The sequence below is a fragment of the Pseudophryne corroboree genome, unplaced genomic scaffold, assembly GCF_028390025.1.
Source record: "Pseudophryne corroboree isolate aPseCor3 unplaced genomic scaffold, aPseCor3.hap2 scaffold_227, whole genome shotgun sequence".
Taxonomy (NCBI): domain Eukaryota; kingdom Metazoa; phylum Chordata; class Amphibia; order Anura; family Myobatrachidae; genus Pseudophryne; species Pseudophryne corroboree.
In genome coordinates, this window is record NW_026968921.1 from 558063 (window position 1) to 580555 (window position 22493).

At 46.6% G+C, this 22493-nt stretch overlaps 19 non-coding genes across 19 annotated transcripts; 12 read left to right on the forward strand and 7 right to left on the reverse strand.

Moving 5' to 3' along the window:
- The first annotated feature begins 623 nt into the window (after positions 1-623).
- On the forward strand, positions 624-787 carry LOC135009434 (U1 spliceosomal RNA). Its single transcript, XR_010208976.1, has one exon. It is a non-coding gene; the product is annotated as a U1 spliceosomal RNA (small nuclear RNA).
- An 8047-nt stretch (positions 788-8834) lies between these two features.
- LOC135009817 (U5 spliceosomal RNA) lies at positions 8835-8950 on the reverse strand. The gene has a single exon (XR_010209314.1). It is a non-coding gene; the product is annotated as a U5 spliceosomal RNA (small nuclear RNA).
- A 275-nt stretch (positions 8951-9225) lies between these two features.
- LOC135009750 (U5 spliceosomal RNA) lies at positions 9226-9341 on the reverse strand. Its single transcript, XR_010209250.1, has one exon. It is a non-coding gene; the product is annotated as a U5 spliceosomal RNA (small nuclear RNA).
- Positions 9342-9627: 286 nt separating this feature from the next.
- LOC135009802 (U5 spliceosomal RNA) lies at positions 9628-9743 on the reverse strand. Its single transcript, XR_010209300.1, has one exon. It is a non-coding gene; the product is annotated as a U5 spliceosomal RNA (small nuclear RNA).
- Positions 9744-10013: 270 nt separating this feature from the next.
- Positions 10014-10129, reverse strand: LOC135009781 (U5 spliceosomal RNA). Its single transcript, XR_010209281.1, has one exon. It is a non-coding gene; the product is annotated as a U5 spliceosomal RNA (small nuclear RNA).
- A 144-nt stretch (positions 10130-10273) lies between these two features.
- On the forward strand, positions 10274-10436 carry LOC135009795 (U1 spliceosomal RNA). The gene has a single exon (XR_010209294.1). It is a non-coding gene; the product is annotated as a U1 spliceosomal RNA (small nuclear RNA).
- Positions 10437-15249: 4813 nt separating this feature from the next.
- On the reverse strand, positions 15250-15362 carry LOC135009826 (U5 spliceosomal RNA). The gene has a single exon (XR_010209323.1). It is a non-coding gene; the product is annotated as a U5 spliceosomal RNA (small nuclear RNA).
- A 286-nt stretch (positions 15363-15648) lies between these two features.
- On the reverse strand, positions 15649-15765 carry LOC135009831 (U5 spliceosomal RNA). The gene has a single exon (XR_010209328.1). It is a non-coding gene; the product is annotated as a U5 spliceosomal RNA (small nuclear RNA).
- A 270-nt stretch (positions 15766-16035) lies between these two features.
- On the reverse strand, positions 16036-16151 carry LOC135009777 (U5 spliceosomal RNA). The gene has a single exon (XR_010209277.1). It is a non-coding gene; the product is annotated as a U5 spliceosomal RNA (small nuclear RNA).
- Positions 16152-16295: 144 nt separating this feature from the next.
- On the forward strand, positions 16296-16459 carry LOC135009440 (U1 spliceosomal RNA). The gene has a single exon (XR_010208982.1). It is a non-coding gene; the product is annotated as a U1 spliceosomal RNA (small nuclear RNA).
- A 152-nt stretch (positions 16460-16611) lies between these two features.
- LOC135009662 (U1 spliceosomal RNA) lies at positions 16612-16774 on the forward strand. Its single transcript, XR_010209186.1, has one exon. It is a non-coding gene; the product is annotated as a U1 spliceosomal RNA (small nuclear RNA).
- A 674-nt stretch (positions 16775-17448) lies between these two features.
- On the forward strand, positions 17449-17612 carry LOC135009560 (U1 spliceosomal RNA). Its single transcript, XR_010209099.1, has one exon. It is a non-coding gene; the product is annotated as a U1 spliceosomal RNA (small nuclear RNA).
- Positions 17613-17764: 152 nt separating this feature from the next.
- LOC135009545 (U1 spliceosomal RNA) lies at positions 17765-17927 on the forward strand. The gene has a single exon (XR_010209085.1). It is a non-coding gene; the product is annotated as a U1 spliceosomal RNA (small nuclear RNA).
- Positions 17928-18598: 671 nt separating this feature from the next.
- On the forward strand, positions 18599-18762 carry LOC135009451 (U1 spliceosomal RNA). Its single transcript, XR_010208993.1, has one exon. It is a non-coding gene; the product is annotated as a U1 spliceosomal RNA (small nuclear RNA).
- Positions 18763-18914: 152 nt separating this feature from the next.
- Positions 18915-19077, forward strand: LOC135009710 (U1 spliceosomal RNA). Its single transcript, XR_010209215.1, has one exon. It is a non-coding gene; the product is annotated as a U1 spliceosomal RNA (small nuclear RNA).
- A 674-nt stretch (positions 19078-19751) lies between these two features.
- On the forward strand, positions 19752-19915 carry LOC135009571 (U1 spliceosomal RNA). Its single transcript, XR_010209110.1, has one exon. It is a non-coding gene; the product is annotated as a U1 spliceosomal RNA (small nuclear RNA).
- A 972-nt stretch (positions 19916-20887) lies between these two features.
- On the forward strand, positions 20888-21051 carry LOC135009476 (U1 spliceosomal RNA). Its single transcript, XR_010209018.1, has one exon. It is a non-coding gene; the product is annotated as a U1 spliceosomal RNA (small nuclear RNA).
- A 152-nt stretch (positions 21052-21203) lies between these two features.
- Positions 21204-21366, forward strand: LOC135009546 (U1 spliceosomal RNA). The gene has a single exon (XR_010209086.1). It is a non-coding gene; the product is annotated as a U1 spliceosomal RNA (small nuclear RNA).
- A 670-nt stretch (positions 21367-22036) lies between these two features.
- Positions 22037-22199, forward strand: LOC135009807 (U1 spliceosomal RNA). The gene has a single exon (XR_010209305.1). It is a non-coding gene; the product is annotated as a U1 spliceosomal RNA (small nuclear RNA).
- Positions 22200-22493: the final 294 nt, after the last annotated feature.

Sequence of the window (22493 nt, forward strand, 5' to 3'; positions counted from 1 at the left end):
TTCTCTTTTCTTGAGCCGCTCCCTTCTATGCCCTTGTGCACTATCCTGACTTCTCCCGTCTGCTTACTTTGTGCCTTCCAACGCACAATGCAAACTACAGGTAGTGCTGCAGGGCCCACACCCTTTTACTTGCTTTTCAGAGCAGCTCTGGAGCTGTTACAGTGCCCAGCTGCTGCAAGAAATCAGCTTGAATGCTTCAGGGGCTGGGGCATAGCCAACATGAGCCCCACACCGAAGGAAGGTGGAGGTGTTTAATGCAAACTAGGGGTCATCCAAGCGCCGCAAAAGGCCGCCATGCCCTGCACACCCCTTTTTTATTTTCATATGCAGACGAGGGTTGAAGCCAACTTTGACCCACTGCTTGGATGACATCACCATATGCAAATCCATCTGCTGCAGGCCTTCCCCCAGGAATGCTTGCACTAGTAGTTGCATTTGGTTTGTTGTTTGGGGGTGCTTCAGTGTTAGGCAGCCTTCTGCCCTCCCATGTTCATCTGAAAATATGTGTTCTCCCTGCAGTTGTTGTCCCCAGATGAGAGTTCCCTTGTGTTGCCTCAGTTGAATCTCCTTTACTTGACAGAGATGTGCCTGAGCAGCGGCCCTCCCCAGCCCTATCCCAAATCATACTAATTTTGCATAGGAGATACCATGGTCATGAAGATTGTTCTCCCAGGGTGAGGTTCATTCATTGCACTCTGGGTATGCTGACCCCTGTGATTTCCCCAAATGTGGGAAACTCGACTGCATTATTTGTGGTAGTGGGGGACTGCGTTTGTGCTTTCCTCTGGTCAGCTCTGGTAAAAGTCAGATTTCTTTGTCTCAGATCTTCCTCTAGCCTTGTTCTTCTTTCGAGAGTTCCCTTGTGCTGCCTCAGTTGGATCTCCTTCACTTGACAGGGGGTGCCCGAGCAGCAATCCTCCACAGCTCTAGCCCAACTCCTACTTACCTGCCAGGTGAGATATTATGATGTTCACTGTTAGGGCAATCAGGATGTGGAATTCCCTGCCAGGGAAGGTGGTAATGGCGGACTCTGTAATTGGATTTAAAAAAGGAATGGATACATTTCTGAATGAAAAAGCTATCCAAGGTTATAATACTTAAAATATCAACATGGTTAATCCGGGGGTAACATGAGTTATAGTAGCTAACTAGTCATAAAACATTATTCAGCAAGTATGTAGAATCATCACAACTTAAAACAGGTTGAACACGATGGGCAATTTGCCTCTATTCAACCTCAAAAACTATGTTACTATATGTTACTATATTACTATGTTACTGTAGTATACAGAACACCACAATGTAATGAGCAGTGATAGTGAGCACTGATGAGGATACTAGAACTGACACTGAGCAGCAAGATGCAGCACTGGACTATTAGTAATGTACTGTAGTATGCTGAGCACCACAATGCAGCACAAGACAATGAGCAGTGATACTGAGCACTGATGAGGATACTACTGAGAACTGACACTGAGCAGGAGAGACACACTACTAGTATTACTGAGCAGCAATAAGTAACCACTGATACTGAGCACTGATATTGAGATTTCCACTGAGAGAACATAGCCACGTCCTCTCCGCTCTCTCTTCAATGCACGAGTAAAAATGGCGGCAACGCGCAGCTCTTTATATGGAATCCGAATCTCGAGAGAATCCGACAGCGGGATGATGACATTTTCCCTTGTTCAGGTTTTCCGAGTCAGGCGGGAACAACCGAGCCTGCCTCGGACCAGTGTAAACCACATGGAGTTCGTCGGGAATTCGGTTCTCGGAGAACCGAACCCGCTCCTCTCTACCTTATACCCATCAATTTTTTTATTTTCAATCTAAGCCCCTGCAGTTTTCTGTAAGCATCTGCTTCGCTATGATGATCAACAAGTCACAAGGGCAAACACTCAGGGCTTGAGGCGTAGATCTTAGGACCAGCTGCTACAAGCATGGCAGAGGTGTCACTATCACTGGTGACACCCAGAGAGGTGGCGAAGGAGATTGTAATGCAGTGCGCGCAGATAAGCAGCGCAATGGTAAAAAGGAGGCATGGTTTCATAGGTAGGGGCGTGGCCTGGTGGCCTGAATCTACATTTTGTTGCTCCGGGTGTCCCGGGGGTTGGGGGCTGCACCCGGGGACTAGTGTGTGTGCGGTGCTGGCTCCTGCACAGTGACAGGGCATGGCCACCCAGCATGACGCCTCCATTCTTGACCATGCTGTAATTGCAGTCGCACTGCAGTTCAGCGTGATCATAAAAAATGGTGTAGCCTCCTGCTGGTGCAAACTGTATGTGCGCGCAGGAAGCCGCCACCATTTTTGTGATCACAGCGGCTGAATGTGATGTCATACAGCCGCTGTGACCACGCCCCCTGTGTCTCCTCCGTTGCAGACCCCATTTTGAAGCCTTGCCCCCGCACCGCTCCATCCCTGACTTGGAAATGGAGTGTTGCTGACCCCCCTCTCCCCCCCCGCCCCGATTGACAGGCAGAGGCGATCGCATTCTCTGCGGGGTGCCGCAGAAAATGCAGGCACATGCGTATGCTGTTAGCAATTTTTGCAGTTGGATCGCTTATTGTGATTGCATTCCAACCTGAATCAGGCCCTATTACCTATCACAATGCGCTGCGGGCAGTACAAAATTGGGTTAATATAGGAGTAAAACTCCCAGACCTGTGCTCCTTAACTGTACCTGGTGGCTAGTGGAGCGGCTGCCCAGTAATCAGTGTCCACGCCAGTGCGCACACGGTCCACCCCCTACGGCCACGCTCCCCTTCATCAGCGGCCTCGTGATCCGGAAGGGCGGTGTGTGTGTGACTGACCTTAGGAAGAAACTGGAGCCTCCGCTGCAGTGACCCAGCAACCAGGTGACAATGCTAAATTCCTTGTCGTATAAACAACCCTTTATGAAGCTAAGAACACTGTACGCTGTTTACTTAAGAAGTACCGTAATGGTACGCTATTGACGTAGCGATCGCTCAGCCGTAGGCGAGACGCTCAAGCGTCACGTTCGCTCGCGGCCCAGTGATCACAGGACACGTTATTGGCTATGTCTAGGGGAATGATTCGCTATGGCGTAGCTTACGCTCGAGACCACGAGGAGGTCACCAGCGATGCAGACGCTCACAACACTATACCTTTATGTTAAAACCTTATACCAATGAAATACACTGAATACCTTAATGTGAGTACAGGGTGTAAATGCAACCTTGTGTAACCTGACTAACTACAAAGCTGCTTGAGCGTCACCAACGCTCAAGTGAACACTTAACACTATAGAAAATACACAGATACTGGTTTAGGTTCCAAAGCCTATTAACTGTATTATATCTAATATACTTGTAAAAGGGGATAACAGTACAAATGATACACTACAATATAACAAGGACTTCCTAACCACAGAACTAAACAATAAATACAAAAAGACAATACTACACTGACCTAAATGCAATACAGTACAATACTATAATACTATGAGAGATATAAGAGAAAAGAAGAGAGAGAGAGATAGAGAGAGAGAGAGAAATTGGCTCACAGAAAGACAATGATTACGGAGAGAAACTTACGCACAAAGGGTATGATCGCCTGCGCCTCGATATCCAGCTCCCGGCTATCAGCAGATAACCGTTGATGAGAGAGTGAGAGCTGGATGTGGTCGGCCTGCCTATTTATACCCCACACACAATGCAATCTCATGGTCCTACAATCCCATTGTCCATTGGCCGAAGGAATTCGGCCCTGCATCATAACAAAAGGTCATAGGGTGATTCATACAGGTGGGCTGTGACGATTTCCAACAGCTCAGGTGGGTGGGAAACTGGGTTTCCCGCCGCATACCTGAGTATGAGTAAATAATAGAAATGGACATAAACTTCTTATGTCCATAACTATTCGCACGAGCGATTAATACGCTCCAAACCAACACCGGAATATTGCTAATTAAATACTCTTCCGATGGGTACCAAACACTGCTGTATGATTCCTGTTAGACCCTTCGTACGATATAAAGAGGGATTCCTCAGCTCTGGGACATTGTATTTTAACCAAACTTTCAGAATCTATCAAAGGGACCATGATCTATAAACTACATTAATTGTGAAAATATGTAACGAATGAGTCGCACGCTACGACTACGTAAACTCTACGTAAACTCTACCGTAAATGCGCATACCGCGCCTGCGAGTGTACGCTATTGCGGGTATGCGCCTCCACGGGAGAGCGTACGCACGCGCAGCGCGGACCAGTGTGCGGTGCAAATATGGCAACGTGCATTGAGACATTTTTCTGACTTTGACACAGGGCACGGGAGTATACAGCGCCGCTGGGAGTGATGAAGCTGCAGTAAAGATGTCTATTAGACCTAGCCTGCTGCAGCCCTTGTAGATTCTCATAAAACAAGTTCTTCTTTTCTTGTCAAAATTAATAGCTAAGAATAGGCTGCCTGAGGCAGGCCCCTGTTAAGTGGCCTGCTACTGAAGGCACCAACTACAAACTGAGCTCCCTGTTCATGGAAGCGGGGTTATAGAGGAGGATGCGCTGAGCATCTTGGGAACAGTCAAAAGCTTTGAGCCGGTTGGTGCCTCAGATCAAGATCCTACTCTACACCCCAATGTGAATCCTTGTGGAGTCCAGTGTACCCCACAGAAGAAATTAATGTGTCACACCCATTGGCAGCAACCTTAGAATAGCTGCTGACGGGCACAATTGAGAAAGGAAGGGGGGGGGACATTTGAATCCAGCACATAGATGCAATTCAAATATGTAATTTGTACCTTCCTATTTTAAAATATAATGGATGAACCTCACCCTGTGAGAACAATCTTCATGATCAAGAGATCTCATATGCAAAATAAGTATGAGTTGGGATAGGGCTGGGGAGGGTGGCTGCTCGGGCAGCCCCTCCCCCGTCAAGTTAAGGAGATTCAACTGAGGACGCACAAGGGAACTCTCGTCTTGGGACAACAACTGCAGGGAGACCACATCTGTTCAGATGAACATGGGAGGGTGGAAGGCTGCCTAATATTGAAGCACCATCAAATATCAAACCATATGCAACAACTAGTACAAGCATTCCTGGGGGAAGGTCTGCAGAAGACGGATTTGCATACGGTGATGTCATCCAAGATGTGGGCCAAAGTTGGCTGGAACCCTCATCTGCATATGAAAAGAGAAAAGGGGCATGCAGGGCATGGCGGCCTTTTGCGGTGCTTGGATGACCCCTAGTTCGCATTAAACACCCCCACCCTCCTTTGGTGTGGGGCTCATGTTGGCCATGCCCCATCCCCTGAAGCTGATTTCTTGCAGCAGCTGGGCACTGTAACAGCTCCAGAGCTGTTCTGTAAGGCAAGTAAAAGGGTGTGGGCCCTGCAGCACCACCTGTAGTTCGCATTGTGCGTTGGAAGGCACAAAGTAAGCAGACGGGAGGAGAAGTCAGGATAGTGCGCAAGGGCATCCTTTTCTCTTAGTCCGTAGAGGATGCTGGTGTCACATTAAGAACCATGGGGTATAGACGGGATCCGCAAGAGACATGGGCACTTTAAGACTTTCAAAGGGTGTGAACTGGCTCCTCCCTCTATGCCCCTCCTCCAGACTCCAGTTATAGGAACTGTGCCCAGGGAGACGGACATTTCGAGGAAAGGATTTATTGTTAAACTAAGGTGAGCATCTTACCAGCTCACACCTTAAGCATGCCGCAGAACGTGGCATTCAACAGAACACAAGCCAACGGCATGAACAATTGCAGCAAAAAGCTGACCAGAACCATAACATAACATGTGTATAACCACAAGTAATAACTGCAGACACAGTATGGACTGGGACGGGTGCCCAGCATCCTCTACGGACTAAGAGAAAAGGATTAACCGGTAGGTATTAAAATCCTATTTTCTCATACGACCTAGAGGATGCTGGGGTCACATTAAGAACCATGGGGTTATACCAAAGCTCTTGAACGGGTGGGAGAGTGCGTACGACTCTGCAGCACCGAATGACCCAACTTGAGGTTATCATCAGCCAAGGTATCAAACTTGTAAAACTTAGCAAAAGTGTTTACTAAATAGCTGCTCGGCAAAGTTGCAATGCCGAGACTCCCCGACCAGCTGCCCAGGATGAACCCACCTTTCTAGTAGAATGGGTCTTCACCTAATTCAGTAACGGCAATCCTGCCATGGAATGAGCATGCTGAATCTTACCACAGATCCAGCGCATAATGGTCTACATGGAAGCAGGACACCCAATCCTGTTGGGAGCATACAGGACAAACAGAGCCTCTGTTTTCCTAATCTGAACCGTTCTGGTGACATAAATTTTCAAAGTTCTGACCACAGCCAGAGACTTTGACTCAACGAAGGTGTCAGTGGCCAAAGGCACCATGTGGAAAGATGAACCACCTTCGGCAGAAATTGTTGACGTGTCCTCAATTCTGCTCTATCTTCATGAAAGATCAAATAAAGGCTCTTGTGATACTGCATGGTTTGTACTGTTTTCCATGTGCTCCCAGATCTTTCAAGCAAGTAGCATGGTCAAGAAAGTTCTGTTTGAAAAGAAACAACATTTACTGTCATTGTTATAGAATTTGGGAGAAAAAACAAGAAGAAATCTGCACTGTTGACGCACTGGACAGAATGAATGAATCATAAAATATAACCTTTATTAAGTATGTATTAAAATTGGATAAATATTAATATTATTATCCCAAACTGCAGTGAAACATAAAGGTTAAAATCACAGAACTAACATACATGTGCATAAGAAGAATGAAGAGATGTGAAAAAAAGGTTTAAAAAGCGTGTCCGTGTGTGATTATTTTTGAAGGCACAACCCTGGCGGGGTTGTTTATATAGATATATATGTTGCTAATAATCACTTTCTAGCGTAATGTTATTAAATAGCTGTTAGTATCTATGTCGTCAGGTACCACTGGGTCGTATCCTATATACTCCCTTCACTCAATAGGGGTTACCTCCCGGGAAGCCATCCCCATTGGCGAATTTGTGGGGGTGATTGAGTATAACCGGTAAGCTAACCTCCAATTTGTGGGGTGCTTAGGTAGATGGGGATCACTTATTTCTCTGTGTCCCCTAAGACTATATTCCTAAATTCAATACCACAGGGGGATAGCTTTCTATATCGGATAAGGAATCACTTGATAGGGAAATCTCTATGCATCATGGAAAGATCATATTTATTAATATCCAAACTAAAAAAATGATGAATAGCTTTAATTTAGCTGTTTAGATATAGTTAATTGGCGAGATATACCAACAGGTGCGGTTGCCTTAAGGAATATGGCAATTCCAATATAAATAGCAGCCCTCCTTCATATAATCAGCCAGATCTTATTAAATCTGGTCCAGATATAGCCGTTCAGATATACTTAATTGACAACATATATCAATCGGTGGGGTTGCCTTAAGGAATATAGCAATTCCAATTCTCATATAAATAGCAACCTTCCTTCATATATTCAGCCAGATCTTATTTAATCTGATCTAGGCGTAGGCAATAATGCTTTCCTTAGAGGTATAGCCACCTCAATTCTTATTAGGAAGCAAAGTGTCTGTCATAATGGTTTATCCAATTCATCTAAGAAATAATATATTCCATGTGTCAGAGATTCATTACTCTCTATTTACACTGTTAAAGAGTTAATTCTTATTATGTTACAGTGTAATGAAATTATCATATAGGGAGATGTGGCAATTCCATGTGCTATATATATAATAACCCTTAGTGGTCCAGATTCCACAATGAGGAATTTTCTTATAAACCGCTGAAACACACAGCTGTTTGACTGACTTCCAAATATATCTATCTCACTTTGTAACAGTCTTATGATAGAGAAACTGTTACATATTCGGTCACTTAGTTATCTAAAGGTAAACAGACTCAGTGTGAGGGTAATATAATATATCAAATGCGCTGTCAATAATCGTGGTAACTGGTGTAATAATGTGGTATATTGAGTATGCTAGTAAGGCATATAACTGCTCTCCAGCCTTCAAGTGTTACCAATCAATTTGTTACACTGTAAAGGATTTATGGTGTCCTGTTAGGACATGCAGCTGCTAGGCTGACTCAAAGATTTATCCATTTGTAACAATTATGTAACAGTTATATACATGTTACTGGTATTACATAGAAATAGTATGACACAGGCCAGCAGTCCCATGTGTCTAGATTCCACAATAGGAGATTTTCTTTGTCTTATAAACTGCTGGAACACACAGCTGCTAGACTGACTTCAAATATATATATTACTTTGTAACAGTCTTATAGTAAAGAGACTGTTACACACTGTCATTTAGTTATCTCAAGGTTAGCAGATTCTGTGTGAGGATAGTGTTCTGTTAGAACATGCAGCTGCTAGGCTGACTCATAGAAAATGTATCCATTTGTAACAAATGACACATACAGCATTAAATTAATATCTATAGCAGCCCATGTGACATCTCTACTCTTATCATAATTGTCTGGTTATTGCCAATCTGGACAGCAGGAGTGATATATATTCACTAGTCCCAATATCCCATCATATAAATATACCCACACTGATATACTTTCTTATCAAGAGTTATTAGTAGCTATCTGTATGCACTTTAGACATTGTATCTGCTAAGTGACATCATATCTAGTGTATTCCTTTCTTATAGCTCAGCTTCTATTCCCTATTAGTGGAGACTAACAGCTAACATCATAATCATATATTTTTGTTTTATAACATTTCACATGAGTCAAATACACGCGGACACGCCGTGCCCTACACGTGTGTTTCACTGCATCTATGGCAACTTACATTAAAGCTAACAAGAAAGCACACTCGTTCTGTCTTTAAACTGATAAAAGAAACCCCAATAATATGGGGCATGCAAAAATTGAGATAAAACTCAGTTTTGCTCCTCTCCACGGAAATCTTTAATAAAAGGCGAAATATTTGTTAGTTCTGAAGAGAAACCAGAGCATGACCAAGATTCCACCTGTCGCCTGAGTGCCATGCCAGCAGTTCTCATTGAGCTCAAAGTGAGCACCCAATTTGAAAGAAAGATAGCAGATTTCTCACCAGGCTTCCCCTAGCTATAAACATGGTTTGTACTCTTTTCCATGTGTTCCCAGATCTTTCAAGCAATTAGTATAGTCAAGAAAGTTCTGTTTGAAAAGAAACAAACATTTACTGTCATTTCTATGCAAATGAGCTTACATTAAAGCACACTCGTTCTATCTTTAAACAGATAAAATAAAACCCCAATAAGATGGGGAATGCAAAATTTGAGATAAAACTCAGTTTTGCTCCTCTCCACGGAAATCTTTAGTAAAAGGCGAAAGATTTGTTCGTTCTGAAGAGAAACCAGAGCATGACCAAGATTCCACCTGTCGCCTGAGTGCCATGCCAGCAGTCCTCATTCAGCTCAAAGTGAGCACCCAATTTGAAAGAAAGAAAGCAGATTTCTCACCAGGCTTCCCCTTGCTATAAGCATGGTTTGTACTCTTTTCCATGTGCTCCCAGATCTTTCAAGCAAGTAGCATGGTCAAGAAAGTTCTGTTTGAAAAGAAACAGACATTTACTGTCATTGTTATACAAATAAACTTACATTAAAGCCAACAAGAAAGCACACTCATTCTGTCCTTAAACTGATAAAAGAAACCCCAATAATATGGGGCATGCAAAAATTGAGATAAAACTCAGTTTTGCTCCTCTCCACGGAAATCTTTAATAAATGGCGAAAGATTTGTTCATTCTGAAGAGAAACCAGAGCATGACCAAGATTCCACCTGTCGCCTGAGAGCCATGCCAGCAGTCCTCATTCAGATCAAAGTGAGCGCCCAATTTGAAAGAAAGCAGATTTCTCACCTGGCTTCTCCTTGCTATAAGCATGGTTTGTACTGTATTCCATGTGCTCCCAGATCTTTCAAGCAAGTAGCATGGTCAAGAAAGTTCTGTTTGAAAAGAAACAAACATTTACTGTAATTTCTATGCAAATGAGCTTTCATTAAAGCACACTCATTCTATCTTTAAACCGATAAAAGAAAATCCAAAAAGATGGGGCATGCAAAAATTGAGGTAAAACTCAGTTTTGCTCCTCTCCACGGAAATCTTTAGTAAAAGGCGAAAGATTTGTTCGTTCTGAAGAGAAACCAGAGCATGACCAAGATTTTCATCTGAAAATATGTGTTCTCCCTGCAGTTGTTGTCCCCAGATGAGAGTTCCCTTGTGCTGCCTCAGTTGAATCTCCTTTACTTGACAGAGATGTGCCTGAGCAGCGGCCCTCCCCAGCCCTATCCCAAATCATACTTATTTTGCATAGGAGATACCATGGTCATGAAGATTGTTCTCCCAGGGTGAGGTTCATTCATTGCATTCTGGGTATGCTGACCCCTGTGATTTCCCCAATGTGGGAAACTCGACTGCATTATTTGTGGTAGTGGGGGACTGTGTTTGTGCTTTCCTCTGGTCAGCTCTGGTAAAAGTCAGATTTCTTTGTCTCAGATCTTCCTCTAGCCTTGTTCTTCTTTCGAGAGTTCCCTTGTGCTGCCTCAGTTGGATCTCCTTCACTTGACAGGGGGTGCCCGAGCAGCAATCCTCCACAGCTCTAGCCCAACTCCTACTTACCTGCCAGGTGAGATACTATGATCTTCACTGTTAGGGCAATCAGGATGTGGAATTCCCTGCCAGGGAAGGTGGTAATGGCGGACTCTGTAATTGGATTTAAAAAAGGAATGGATACATTTCTGAATGAAAAAGCTATCTAAGGTTATAATACTTAAAATATCAACATGGTTAATCCGGGGGTAACATGAGTTATAGTAGCTAACTAGTCATAAAACATTATTCAGCAAGTATGTAGAATCATCACAACTTAAAACAGGTTGAACACGATGGGCAATTTGCCTCTATTCAACCTCAAAAACTATGTTACTATATGTTACTATATTACTATGTTACTGTAGTATACAGAAAACCAAAATGCAATGAACAGTGATAGTGAGCACTGATGAGGATACTAGAACTGACACTGAGCAGCAAGATGCAGCACTGGACTATTAGTAATGTACTGTAGTATGCTGAGCACCACAATGCAGCACAAGACAATGAGCAGTGATACTGAGCACTGATGAGGATACTACTGAGAACTGACACTGAGCAGGAGAGACACACTACTAGTATTACTGAGCAGCAATAAGTAACCACTGATACTGAGCACTGATATTGAGATTTCCACTGAGAGAACATAGCCACGTCCATTCCGCTCTCTCTTCAATGCACGAGTAAAAATGGCGGCAACGCGCAGCTCTTTATATGGAATCCGAATCTCGCGAGAATCCGACAGCGGGATGATGACATTTTCCCTTGTTCAGGTTTTGCGAGTCAGGCGGGAACAACCGAGCCTGCCTCGGACCAGTGTAAACAACGTGGAGTTCGTGGGGAATTCGGTTCTCGGAGAACCGAACCCGCTCCTCTCTACCTTATACCAATCAATTTTTTTATTTTCAATCTAAGCCCCTGCAGTTTTCTGTAAGCATCTGCTTCGCTATGATGATCAACAAGTCACAAGGGCAAACACTCAGGGCTTGAGGCGTAGATCTTAGGACCAGCTGCTACAAGCATGGCAGAGGTGTCACTATCACTGGTGACACCCAGAGAGGTGGCGAGGGAGATTGTAATGCAGTGCGCGCAGATAAGCAGCGCAATGGTAAAAAGGAGGCATGGTTTCATAGGTAGGGGCGTGGCCTGGTGGCCTGAATCTACATTTTGTTGCTCCGGGTGTCCCGGGGGTTGGGGGCTGCACCCGGGGACTAGTGTGTGAGCGGTGCTGGCTCCTGCACAGTGAAAGGGCATGGCCACCCAGCATGACGCCTCCCTTCTTGACCATGCTGTAATTGCAGTCGCACTGCAGTTCAGCGTGATCATAAAAAATGGTGTAGCCTCCTGCTGGTGCAGACTGTATGTGCGCGCAGGAAGCCGCCACCATTTTTGTGATCACAGCGGCTGAATGTGATGTCATACAGCCGCTGTGACCACGCCCCCTGTGTCTACTCCGTTGCAGACCCCATTTTGAAGCCTTGCCCCCGCACCGCTCCATCCCTGACTTGGAAATGGAGTGTTGCTGACCCACCTATCCCCCCCCGCCCCGATTGACAGGCAGAGGCGATCGCATTCTCTGCGGGGTGCCGCAGAAAATGCAGGCACATGCGTATGCTCTTAGCAATTTTTGCAGTTGGATCGCTTATTGTGATTGCAATCCAACCTGAATCAGGCCCTATTACCTATCACAATGCGCTGCGGGCAGTACAAAATTGGGTTAATATAGGAGAAAAACCCCCAGACCTGTGCTCCTTAACTGTACCTGGTGGCTAGTGGAGCGGCTGCCCAGTAATCAGTGTCCACGCCAGTGCGCACACGGTCCACCCCCTACGGCCACGCTCCCCTTCATCAGCGGCCTCGTGATCCGGAAGGGTGGTGTGTGTGTGACTGACCTTAGGATGAAACCGGACCCTCCGCTGCAGTGACCCAGCAACCAGGGCACGGGAGTATACAGCGCCGCTGGGAGTGATGAAGCTGCAGTAAAGATGTCTATTAGACCTAGCCTGCTGCAGCCCTTGTAGATTCTCATAAAACAAGTTCTTCTTTTCTTGTCAAAATTTATAGCTAAGAATAGGCTGCCTGAGGCAGGCCCCTGTTAAGTGGCCTGCTACTGAAGGCACCAACTACAAACTGAGCTCCCTGTTCATGGAAGCGGGGTTATAGAGGAGAATGCACTGAGCATCTTGGGAACAGTCAAAAGCTTTGAGCCGGTTGGTGCCTCAGATCAAGATCCTACTGTACACCCCAATGTGAATCCTTGTGGAGTCCAGTGTACCCCACAGAAGAAATTAATGTGTCACACCCATTGGCAGCAACCTTAGAATAGCTGCTGACGGGCACAATTGAGAAAGGAAGGGGGGGGGGGGACATTTGAATCCAGCACATAAATGCAATTCAAATATGTAATTTGTACCTTCCTATTTTAAAATATAATGGATGAACCTCACCCTGTGAGAACAATCTTCATGATCAAGAGATCACATATGCAAAATAAGTATGAGTTGGGATAGGGCTGGGGAGGGTGGCTGCTCGGGCAGCCCCTCCCCCGTCAAGTTAAGGAGATTCAACTGAGGAAGCACAAGGGAACTCTCGTCTGGGGACAACAACTGCAGGGAGACCACATCTTTTCAGATGAACATGGGAGGGCGGAAGGCTGTCTAATACTGAAGCACCATCAAATATCAAACCATATGCAACATCTAGTACAAGCCTTCCTGGGGGAAGGTCTGCAGCAGACGGATTTGCATACAGTGATGTTATTCAAGCAGTGGGCCAAAGTTGGCTGGAACCCTCATCTGCATATGAAAAGAGAAAAGGGGCGTGCAGGGCATGGCGGCCTTTTGCAGTGCTTGGATGACCCCTAGTTCTCATTAAACACCCCCACCCTCCTTTGGTGTGGGGCTCATGTTGGCCATGCCCCATCCCCTGAAGCATTCAAGCTGATTTCTTGCAGCAGCTGGGCACTGTAACAGCTCCAGAGCTGTTCTGTAAGGCAAGTAAAAGGGTGTGGGCCCTGCAGCACCACCTGTAGTTTGCATTGTGCGTTGGAAGGCACAAAGTAAGCAGACGGGAGGAGAAGTCAGGATAGTGCGCAAGGGCATCCTTTTCTCTTAGTCCGTAGAGGATGCTGGGGTCACATTAAGAACCATGGGGTATAGACGGGATCCGCAAGAGACATGGGCACTTTAAGACTATCAAAGGGTGTGAACTGGCTCCTCCCTCTATGCCCCTCCTCCAGACTCCAGTTATAGGAACTGTGCCCATGGAGACGGACATTTCGAGGAAAGGATTTATTGTTAAACTAAGGTGAGCATCTTACCAGCTCACACCTTAAGCATGCCGCAGAACGTGGCATTCAACAGAACACAAGCCAACGGCATGAATAATTGCAGCAAAAAGCTGACCAGAACCATAACACAACATGTGTATAACCACAAGTAATAACTGCAGACACAGTATGGACTGGGACGGGTGCCCAGCATCCTCTACAGACTAAGAGAAAAGGATTTACCGGTAGGTATTAAAATCCTATTTTCTCATACGACCTAGAGGATGCTGGGGTCACATTAAGAACCATGGGGTTATACCAAAGCTCTTGAACGGGTGGAAGAGTGCGTACGACTCTGCAGCACCGAATTACCCAACTTGAAGTTATCATCGGCCAAGGTATCAAACTTGTAAAACTTAGCAAAAGTGTTTACTAAATAGCTGCTCGGCAAAGTTGCAATGCCGAGACTCCCCGACCAGCTGCCCAGGATGAACCCACCTTTCTAGTAGAATGGGTCTTCACCTAATTCAGTAACGGCAATCCTGCCATGGAATGAGCATGCTGAATCTTACCACAGATCCAGCGCATAATGGTCTACATGGAAGCAGGACACCCAATCCTGTTGGGAGCATACAGGACAAACAGAGCCTCTGTTTTCCTAATCTGAACCGTTCTGGTGACATAAATTTTCAAAGTTCTGACCACAGCCAGAGACTTTGACTCAACGAAGGTGTCAGTGGCCAAAGGCACCATGTGGAAAGATGAACCACCTTCGGCAGAAATTGTTGACGTGTCCTCAATTCTGCTCTATCTTCATGAAAGATCAAATAAAGGCTCTTGTGATACTGCATGGTTTGTACTGTTTTCCATGTGCTCCCAGATCTTTCAAGCAAGTAGCATGGTCAAGAAAGTTCTGTTTGAAAAGAAACAAACATTTACTGTCATTGTTATGCAAATAAACTTACATTAAAGCTAACCAGAAAGCACACTCGTTCTGTCTTTAAACTGATAAAAGAAACCCCAATAATATGGGCATACCTCCCAACTTTGTCGGCTCGCAAAGAGGGACACACGCGCGGCGAAGTCGCACGCGCTCCCAAAAAGGGCGTGGCCTAAGTAAAAAGGGGCATGGCTTCGCGGGAGGACCCGCGATCGCGAGTCACGCCCCCGTTTTCGGCACTGAGGGGGCATGCCCAGCGCTCTGTGAGCCGCTGGCATGCCACCTCTCCCTCTGACTTCAGTGAATAGACGCTGTGCGCACAGCGACTATTCACCGCTGCTCTGCTAAGCAGGGCAGCGACAGACAGAGCCTCCCAACTGTCCTCCCCACCGCGGGACACTGCGGCCCGCAGGTGGGACAGCGGGACAGTCCCCAAAAAACGGGACTGTCCCGCGAAAATCGGGACAGTTGGGAGGTATGATATGGGGCATGCAAAAATTGAGATAAAACTCAGTTTTGCTCCTCTCCACGGAAATCTTTAGTAAAAGGCGAAAGATTTGTTCGTTCTGAAGAGAAACCAGAGCATGACCAAGATTCCACCTGTCGCCTGAGTGCCATGCCAGCAGTCCTCATTCAGCTCAAAGTGAGCACCCAATTTGAAAGAAAGAAAGCAGATTTCTCACCAGGCTTCCCCTTGCTATAAACATGGTTTGTACTCTTTTCCATGTGCTCCCAGATCTTTCAAGCAATTAGTATGGTCAAGAAAGTTCTGCTTGAAAAGAAACAGACATTTATTGTCATTGTTATGCAAATAAACTTACATTAAAGCTAACAAGAAAGCACACTTGTTCTGTCTTTAAACTGATAAAAGAAACCCCAATAATATGGGGCATGCAAAAATTGAGATAAAACTCAGTTTTGCTCCTCTCCACGGATAATCTTTAATAAAAGGCGAAAGATTTGTTCATTCTGAAGAGAAACCAGAGCATGACCAAGATTCCACCTGTCGCCTGAGTGCTGTGCCAGCAGTCCTCATTCAGATCAAAGTGAGCGCCCAATTTGAAAGAAAGCAGATTTCTCACCTGGCTTCTCCTTGCTATAAGCATGGTTTGTACTGTATTCCATGTGCTCCCAGATCTTTAAAGCAAGTAGCATGGTCAAGAAAGTTCTGTTTGAACATAAATAAACATTTACTGTCATTTCTATGCAAATGAGCTTACATTAAAGCACACTCATTCTATCTTTAAACCGGTAAAAGAAACCCCAAAAAGATGGGGCATGCAAAAATTTAGATAAAACTCGGTTTTGCTCCTCTCCACGGAAATCTTTAGTAAGAGGCGAAAGATTTGTTCGTTCTGAAGAGAAACCAGAGCATGACCAAGATTTTTATCTGAAAATATGTGTTCTCCCTGCAGTTGTTGTCCCCAGATGAGAGTTCCCTTGTGCTGCCTCAGCTGAATCTCCTTTACTTGACAGAGATGTGCCTGAGCAGCGGCCCTCCCCAGCCTTATCCCAAATCATACTTATTTTGCATAGGCGATACCATGGTCATGAAGATTGTTCTCCCAGGGTGAGGTTCATTCATTGCATTCTGGGTATGCTGACCCCTGTGATTTCCCCAAATGTGGGAAACTCGACTGCATTATTTGTGGTAGTGGGGGACTGTGTTTGTGCTTTCCTCTAGTCAGCTCTGGTAAAAGTCAGATTTATTTGTCTCAGATCTTCCTCTAGCCTTGTTCTTCTTTCGAGAGTTCCCTTGTGCTGCCTCAGTTGGATCTCTTTCACTTGACAGGGGGGTGCCCGAGTAGCGACCCTCCCCAGCTCTAGCCCAACTCCTACTTACCTGCCAGGTGAGATACTATGATCATGAAGGTGCTTCTCCCAGGGCAAGGCTCACCCATTGCACTCTGGGTGTGGTGCCCCTGCGATTTCCCCAAATGTGGGAAGCTTGACTGCATAATTTGTGTTTCCCCTGGTCGGCTCTCGTATAATTCAGATCTCTTTGTCTCAGGTCTCTCTCCAGCCTAGTTTGCTGTCTGTTTCCACTTCTTTTTTCATGAGCCCCTCCCTTTTATACCCTTGTGCACTATCCTGACTTCTCCTCTTGTCTGCTTATTTTGTGCCTTCCAATGCACAATGCAAACTACAGGTAGTGCTGCAGGGCCCACTCCCTTTTACTTGCCGTACAGAGCAGCTCTGGAGCTGTTACAGTGCCCAGCTGCTGCAAGAAATCAGCTTGAATGCTTCAGGGGCTGGGGCATAGCCAACATGAGCCCCACACCGAAGGAGGGTGGAGGTGTTTAATGCGAACTAGGGGTCATCCAAGCGCCGCAAAAGGCCGCTATGCCCTGCACGCCCCTTTTCTCTTTTCATATGCAGACGAGGGTTGAAGCCAACTTTGACCCACTGCTTGGATGACATCACCGTATGCAAATCCATCTGCTGCAGGCCTTCCCCCAGGAATGCTTGCACTAGTTGTTGCATTTGGTTTGTTGTTTGGGGGTGCTTCATTATTAGGCAGCCTTCTGCCCTCCCATGTTCATCTGAAAATATGTGTTCTCCCTGCAGTTGTTGTCCCCAGATGAGAGTTCCCTTGTGCTGCCTCAGTTGAATCTCCTTTACTTGACAGAGATGTGCCTGAGCAGCGGCCCTCCCCAGCCCTATCCCAAATCATACTTATTTTGCATAGGAGATACCATGGTCATGAAGATTGTTCTCCCAGGGTGAGGTTCATTCATTGCATTCTGGGTATGCTGACCCCTGTGATTTCCCCAAATGTGGGAAACTCGACTGCATTATTTGTGGTAGTGGGGGACTGTGTTTGTGCTTTCCTCTGGTCAGCTCTGGTAAAAGTCAGATTTATTTGTCTCAGATCTTCCTCTAGCCTTGTTCTTCTTTCGAGAGTTCCCTTGTGCTGCCTCAGTTGAATCTCCTTCACTTGACAGGGGGGTACCCGAGCAGCGACCCTCCCCAGCTCTAGCCCAACTTCTACTTACCTGGCAGGTGAGATACTATGATCATGTAGGTGCTTCTCCCAGGGCAAGGCTCACCCATTGCACTCTGGGTGTGCTGCTCCTGCGATTTCCCCAAATGTGGGAAACTTGACTGCATAATTTGTGTTTCCCCTGGTCGGCTCTCGTATAATTCAGATCTCTTTGTCTCAGGTCTCTCTCCAGCCTAGTTTGCTGTCTGTTTCAACTTCTCTTTTCTTGAGCCGCTCCCTTCTATGCCCTTGCGCACTATCCTGACTTCTCCCGTCTGCTTACTTTGTGCCTTCCAATGCACAATGCAAACTACAGGTAGTGCTGCAGGGCCCACACCCTTTTACTTGCCGTTCAGAGCAGCTCTGGAGCTGTTACAGTGCCCAGCTGCTGCAAGAAATCAGCTTGAATGCTTCAGGGGCTGGGGCATAGCCAACATGAGCCCCACACCGAAGGAGGGTGGAGGTGTTTAATGCGAACTAGGGGTCATCCAAGCGCCGCAAAAGGCCGCCATGCCCTGCACGCCCCTTTTCTCTTTTCATATGCAGACGAGGGTTGAAGCCAACTTTGACCCACTGCTTGGATGACATCACTATATGCAAATCCATCTGCTGCAGGCCTTCCCCCAGGAATGCTTGTACTAGTTGTTGCATTTGGTTTGTTGTTTGGGGGTGCTTCAGTATTAGGCAGCCTTCTGCCCTCCCATGTTTATCTGAAAATATGTGTTCTCCCTGCAGTTGTTGTCCCCAGATGAGAGTTCCCTTGTGCTGCCTCAGTTGAATCTCCTTTACTTGACAGAGATGTGCCTGAGCAGCGGCCCTCCCCAACCCTATCCCAAATCATACTTATTTTGCATAGGCGATACCATGGTCATGAAGATTGTTCTCCCAGGGTGAGGTTCATTCATTGCATTCTGGGTATGCTGACCCCTGTGATTTCCCCAAATGTGGGAAACTCGACTGCATTATTTGTGGTAGTGGGGGACTGTGTTTGTGCTTTCCTCTGGACAGCTCTGGTAAAAGTCAGATTTCTTTGTCTCAGATCTTCCTCTAGCCTTGTTCTTCTTTCGAGAGTTCCCTTGTGCTGCCTCAGTTGGATCTCTTTAACTTGACAGGGGGGTGCCCGAGCAGCGACCCTCCCCAGCTCTAGCCCAACTCCTACTTACTTGCCAGGTGAGATACTATGATCATGAAGGATCTTCTCCCAGGGCAAGGCTCACCCATTGCACTCTGGGTGTGGTGCCCCTGCGATTTCCCCAAATGTGGGAAGCTTGACTGCATAATTTGTGTTTCCCCTGGTCGGCTCTCGTATAATTCAGATCTCTTTGTCTCAGGTCTCTCTCCAGCCTAGTTTGCTGTCTGTTTCCACTTCTTTTTTCATGAGCCCCTCCCTTTTATACCCTTGTGCACTATCCTGACTTCTCCTCCTGTCTGCTTACTTTGTGCCTTCCAATGCACAATGCAAACTACAGGTAGTGCTGTAGGGCCCACACCCTTTAACTTGCCGTACAGAGCAGCTCTGGAGCTGTTACAGTGCCCAGCTACTGCAAGAAATCAGCTTGAATGCTTCAGGGGCTGGGGCACAGCCAACATGAGCCCCACACCGAAGGAGGGTGGAGGTGTTTAATGTGAACTAGGGGTCATCCAAGCACCGCAAAAGGCCGCCATGCCCTGCACGCCCCTTTTCTCTTTTCATATGCAGACGAGGGTTGAAGCCAACTTTGACCCACTGCTTGGATGACATCACCGTATGCAAATCCATCTGCTGCAGGCCTTCCCCCAGGAATGCTTGCACTAGTTGTTGCATTTGGTTTGTTGTTTGGGGGTGCTTCAGTATTAGGCAGCCTTCTGCCCTCCCATGTTCATCTGAAAATATGTGTTCTCCCTGCAGTTGTTGTCCCCAGATGAGAGTTCCCTTGTGCTGCCTCAGTTGAATCTCCTTTACTTGACAGAGATGTGCCTGAGCAGCGGCCCTCCCCAGCCCTATCCCAAATCATACTTATTTTGCATAGGAGATACCATGGTCATGAAGATTGTTCTCCCAGGGTGAGGTTCATTCATTGCATTCTGGGTATGCTGACCCCTGTGATTTCCCCAAATGTGGGAAACTCGACTGCATTATTTGTGGTAGTGGGGGACTGTGTTTGTGCTTTCCTCTGGTCAGCTCTGGTAAAAGTCAGATTTATTTGTCTCAGATCTTCCTCTAGCCTTGTTCTTCTTTCGAGAGTTTCCTTGTGCTGCCTCAGTTGGATCTCTTTCACTTGACAGGGGGGTGCCCGAGCAGCGACCCTCCCCAGCTCTAGCCCAACTCCTACTTACCTGCCAGGTGAGATACTATGATCATGAAGGTGCTTCTCCCAGGGCAAGGCTCACCCATTGCACTCTGATTTCCCCAAATGTGGGAAGCTTGACTGCATAATTTGTGTTTCCCCTGGTCGGCTCTCGTATAATTCAGATCTCTTTGTCTCAGGTCTCTCTCCAGCCTAGTTTGCTGTCTGTTTCCACTTCTTTTTTCATGAGCCCCTCCCTTTTATACCCTTGTGCACTATCCTGACTTCTCCTCCTGTCTGCTTACTCTGTGCCTTCCAATGCACAATGCAAACTACAGGTAGTGCTGCAGGGCCCACACCCTTTTACTTGCCGTACAGAGCAGCTCTGGAGCTGTTACAGTGCCCAGCTGCTGCAAGAAATCAGCTTGAATGCTTCAGGGGCTGGGGCATAGCCAACATGAGCCCCACACCGAAGGAGGGTGGAGGTGTTTAATGCGAACTAGGGGTCATCCAAGCGCCGCAAAAGGCCGCCATGCCCTGCACGCCCCTTTTCTCTTTTCATATGCAGACGAGGGTTGAAGCCAACTTTGACCCACTGCTTGGATGACATCACCGTATGCAAATCCATCTGCTGCAGGCCTTCCCCCAGGAATGCTTGCACTAGTTGATGCATTTGGTTTGTTGTTTGGGGGTGCTTCAGTATTAGGCAGCCTTCTGCCCTCCCATGTTCATCTGAAAATATGTGTTCTCCCTGCAGTTGTTGTCCCCAGATGAGAGTTCCCTTGTGCTGCCTCAGTTGAATCTCCTTTACTTGACAGAGATGTGCCTGAGCAGCGGCCCTCCCCAGCCCTATCCCAAATCATACTTATTTTGCATAGGAGATACCATGGTCATGAAGATTGTTCTCCCACGGTGAGGTTCATTCATTGCATTCTGGGTATGCTGACCCCTGTGATTTCCCCAAATGTGGGAAACTCGACTGCTTTATTTGTGGTAGTGGGGGACTGTGTTTGTGCTTTCCTCTGGTCAGCTCTGGTAAAAGTCAGATTTCTTTGTCTCAGATCTTCCTTTAGCCTTGTTCTTCTTTCGAGAGTTCCCTTGTGCTGCCTCAGTTGGATCTCCTTCACTTGACAGGGGGGTACCCGAGCAGCGACCCTCCCCAGCTCTAGCCCAACTTCTACTTACCTGGCAGGTGAGATACTATGATCATGTAGGTGCTTCTCCCAGGGCAAGGCTCACCCATTGCACTCTGGGTGTGCTGCTCCTGCGATTTCCCCAAATGTGGGAAACTTGACTGCATAATTTGTGTTTCCCCTGGTCGGCTCTCGTATAATTCAGATCTCTTTGTCTCAGGTCTCTCTCCAGCCTAGTTTGCTGTCTGTTTCAACTTCTCTTTTCTTGAGCCGCTCCCTTCTATGCCCTTGCGCACTATCCTGACTTCTCCCGTCTGCTTACTTTGTGCCTTCCAATGCACAATGCAAACTACAGGTAGTGCTGCAGGGCCCACACCCTTTTACTTGCCGTTCAGAGCTGCTCTGGAGCTGTTACAGTGCCCAGCTGCTGCAATAAATCAGTTTGAATGCTTCAGGGGATGGGGCATGGCCAACATGAGCCCCACACCAAAGGAGGGTGGGGTGTTTAATGCGAACTAGGGGTCATCCAAGCACCGCAAAAGGCCGCCATGCCCTGCACGCCCCTTTTCTCTTTTCATATGCAGATGAGGGTTGAAGCCAACTTTGACCCACTGCTTGGATGACATCACCGTATGCAAATCCGTCTTCTGCAGAACTTCCCCCAGGAATGCTTGCACTAGTTGTTGCATTTGGTTTGTTGTTTGGGGGTGCTTCAGTATTAGGCAGCCTTCTGCCCTCCCATGTTCATCTGAAAATATGTGTTCTCCCTGCAGTTGTTGTCCCCAGATGAGAGTTCCCTTGTGCTGCCTCAGTTGAATCTCCTTTACTTGACAGAGATGTGCCTGAGCAGCGGCCCTCCCCAGCCCTATCCCAAATCATACTTATTTTGCATAGGAGATACCATGGTCATGAAGATTGTTCTCCCAGGGTGAGGTTCATTCATTGCATTCTGGGTATGCTGACCCCTGTGATTTCCCCAATGTGGGAAACTCGACTGCATTATTTGTGGTAGTGGGGGACTGTGTTTGTGCTTTCCTCTGGTCAGCTCTGGTAAAAGTCAGATTTCTTTGTCTCAGATCTTCCTCTAGCCTTGTTCTTCTTTCGAGAGTTCCCTTGTGCTGCCTCAGTTGGATCTCCTTCACTTGACAGGGGGTGCCCGAGCAGCAATCCTCCACAGCTCTAGCCCAACTCCTACTTACCTGCCAGGTGAGATACTATGATCTTCACTGTTAGGGCAATCAGGATGTGGAATTCCCTGCCAGGGAAGGTGGTAATGGCGGACTCTGTAATTGGATTTAAAAAAGGAATGGATACATTTCTGAATGAAAAAGCTA